The sequence below is a fragment of the Mesoplodon mirus genome (genome assembly GCF_964341445.2).
Source record: "Mesoplodon mirus genome assembly, chromosome: X".
In the NCBI taxonomy this organism is placed as follows: Eukaryota; Metazoa; Chordata; class Mammalia; order Artiodactyla; family Ziphiidae; genus Mesoplodon; species Mesoplodon mirus.
In genome coordinates, this window is record NC_138981.1 from 68,597,471 (window position 1) to 68,601,085 (window position 3,615).

The following is a 3,615-nucleotide window of genomic DNA, read 5'->3' on the forward strand; positions in this document are numbered from 1 at the left end:
TACAATGGAATATTACTTAGCCATAAAAAGAAACGAAATTGAGTTATTTTTAGTGAGGTGGATGGATCTGGAGTCTGTCATACAATGTGAAGTAAGTCAGAAGGAGAATAACAAATACCATTTGCTAACACATATATATGGAATCTAAGAAAAAAAATATCATGAAGAGCCTAGGAGTAGGACAGGAATAAAGACACAGACCTACTAGAGCATGGACTTGAGGATATGGGGAGGCAGAAGGGTAAGCTGTGACAAAGTGAGAAAGTGGCATGGACATGGACACTATTAAACGTAGGGTGGATAGCTAGTGGGAAGCAGCCGCATGGCACAGGGAGATCAGCTTGTTTCGTTGTGACCACACAGAGGGTTGGGATAGGGAGGGTGGGAGGGAGGGGAACGCAAAAGGGAAGAGATATGGGAACATATGTATATGTATAACTGATTCACTTTGTTATAAAGCAGAAACTAACACACCATTGTAAAACAATTATACTCCAATAAAGATGTTAAAAAATAAATAAATAAAAACTCCCAGGTAGTTGAAAATGTTTAGTTACCTACTGTCATTGATATACATATACTTATGCTAATTTTTCTTTGTAAAAAAGGAGATTTACTGTAGTTAGATACAAAATGTGTAAACATAGTGTGCACTGATTAGTAAGAAAATAAAAACAATGAAGAAAGCCCCACTGTCTTTGGATCAGCTAAGGATTTCATTAGAAGAGGTATCAATTTCTTCTTTGTGATGTTGTCTACCAGACAAGGGTTTAGACTGTCCATTCTCAGTAACTTTCTGGGAATAAAACAAAATATAAGCTTGGGCCCTACATATTTCATCCATAGTGCACATGTTTAGCTTGGAATCATTGCAGTGTACTCAGAAACCTCCTTCGGAATTATAACACTAGGCAGTGTAGTGTCCTGAGCCAAATCCTTTCCCGTGGTGCATTACTACAGCAGGTAAATAATGAATAAAACATTCTGGTCTGTGAGATTTCAGATTCCCTGCAGCAATATGGCTCCATGTTTAAGATTTCTTCAAAGCCAACATGAACACCAATCTTCTCTCAATTATTATGTCCTGATCACCTGAATCGTTTAAGATGTAATCTGAGAAACTGAGGTAGGTGGAAAATCATAAGCTGTTTGGGGGCTTCTGTGAGTATAACTGGTTTTGAGGAAAACTTTCTATGCTTTGAATTACACTGGTCACATATAAATATTTTTCCTTCTGAAGCTTCAGTTTTTGTGAATTTGGCAAACATTTTAGTAACCAGACACGGCTGGGAAGTAGTATCTTTTCCATTGCATTGGTATCTTTCTGGAAATTCCAGTGACAAGTCCCAGAAAGGTGCTATGATACTTGATTTGTTGTCACATGCGAGACATGTAACCTATGAATTTTTCTATGAAAAATGTTATTCACAACATTCATAAACTGATTGATAAGTTTCCTTTGAGAAGTGGGAATAAGAGATGGTATCCTGGTATCAGTTGTCTCTAGTTCATGCTGTATTTTATCCAAAAGCTCACAAATAAATTCTCGAGCATCTTGTTAGGCATAACCACGAAAATCAGGTATTAATCTCCATACTGAGTGTAGCATAGCAAATGGTGTGACCAAGGCCCACTTTCCAGACCACATAACTTGGAACAAAGTATGCAATTCATGACAGAGAGAAGTGTATTATGAACTTGGCTACCTTGGCTCAGTAAGTTCTATCTTTCTACTCTTTGATGCTCCACCACTTAGTCCTGATGATAAACTTGGATGTCTGGAGCAAACAAAGCCTGTTTCTTTTTCTTGGCATTCATTCATTTGATATACTGTATCTGTGACTGGAGGATGCCTTTAAGATGATCTTGTTTTATCACTAGCTGTCACAGCCAGCCATCGGTTCAGATCAAGTTGGAAAAATGTTGCCAAAAAATAAGTAAATGACTCAATACTTGAAGAACATCATTCATATAGCAAGTATTTCTAAAATTTCTCAATCCTGTTACACCAAGAGTTATGATTGGCGTTCATTTAATGGAGGAATCACTGGCCTTTTTAAAAATTTTATTTTATTTATTTATTTATTTTATCCAGCACGTTCCTGTTAGTTATCTATTCTATACATATTAGTGTGTATATGTCAGTCTCAGTATCCCAATTCATCCCACCACCACCACCCCCCCGTTGGTGTCCATACATTTGTTCTCTACATCTGTGTCTCTATTTCTTTCTTGCAAACTGGTCCATCTGTAAAATTTTTCTAGATTCCACATATATACATTAATATACAATATTTGTTTTTCTTTTTCTGACTTACTTCACTCTGTATGACAGTCTCTAGGTCCATCCACGTCTCTACAAATGACCCAGTTTCATTCCTTTTTGTGGGTGAGAAATATTCCATTGTATATATGTACCACATCTTCTTCATCCATTCATCTGCCAATGGGCATCCAGGATGCTTCCATGACCTGGGTATTGTAAATAGTGCTACAATGAACATTGGGGTGCATGTCACTGGAATTTTTAATCTTACGTCTTCTGAGGTATATAGTACTTCATCTTTTTCTGGTGATGCTAAGGTTTGAAGTGCTACTTGAACAGGAAATATTTCTATTGTGGGGGACTGATCTAGACCTTTCAAATGTAAACTCTTTCTTGGAGACATACTTTCCAATACCGCTTTAACTTGATACTCTAATTCTTGCAGTCATTTTTTCACTTCTCTTTTTGCTATTTTTTCTTGAAATTTTTCTTCTTGCATTTTTCATCCAATGGGTGACTGTTCAAAACAAGTTCAAAATATTTTACCCATGAGTATCCTTCTCCTGTGCCAAAGAGCAGTATACATCTGATATTCGTTTTGAAGCAGAGAGTGCATGCCATCCTGTAAGAAATAAGAATCATCACTTGTACCCACAGACTGTAAAATACTTCCACTACCAGTGTTGCAGTGATAATTTTGACTTTTGATTGCACTTAATGTACTTTTTAGTAACTTCAAGTCTCCAGTTGCATTATCATTAAGAACATAATCATTACAAAGGTAACCAAAAAAACACATCTCATTCACCTCCAATGCAACAGGATAACTGCTTTCCTGAAAGTGCTTGAGTGCAGGTTCTTCAATATATCTTCCACAGGTAACAAAGGAACTGCTAGTACAAGCACAAATCAACTCAGTTGTATTGCAATCCACACAATGCCATTTCTGAGGGTTGAGGATTGAATGGTCTTGAACAAGCCTCAACTGCCCAATGTGTTTGCATTTATCTGTTGTTAGCATTTAGGCTAACTGAGAAACACATAATCCAAACAAGTCTCTGTTCACAACACCTGAAGCATCTGGAGAGATCCCAAGCCAGAGCAGCAATCTTAGCACTCTTCAGTGTGAAGCTGCAGCCGACCCTGCTCCTGTGCCCCCACTTTGGAGTGCTGGGAGGGGGCAGGCTGCTTTGCTTTGTGACTGTGGACGGATAGGTTGTCCACCTGAGGCTGGGAACCAACTTCTGGGCTCCAACTCCGCGTAGGTGCAGCATTAGCATTTATATGAGTCTAAACGCACATGTCACTTTTACATGGTAGCCGATGGCTTATCAACTATTTATAAGCTT

At 38.0% G+C, this 3,615-nt stretch overlaps 1 pseudogene across 1 annotated transcript; it reads right to left on the reverse strand.

Annotated features, from left to right (window-relative positions):
• Window positions 1-703: 703 nt before the first annotated feature.
• Window positions 704-3,287, reverse strand: LOC309797089 (ubiquitin carboxyl-terminal hydrolase 44-like; annotated as a pseudogene). The gene is made up of 2 exons: window positions 2,520-3,287; window positions 704-2,052 (listed from the first exon to the last, which is right to left on the reverse strand). The product of its transcript is annotated as a ubiquitin carboxyl-terminal hydrolase 44-like (transcript).
• Between the last annotated feature and the right edge of the window lie 328 nt (window positions 3,288-3,615).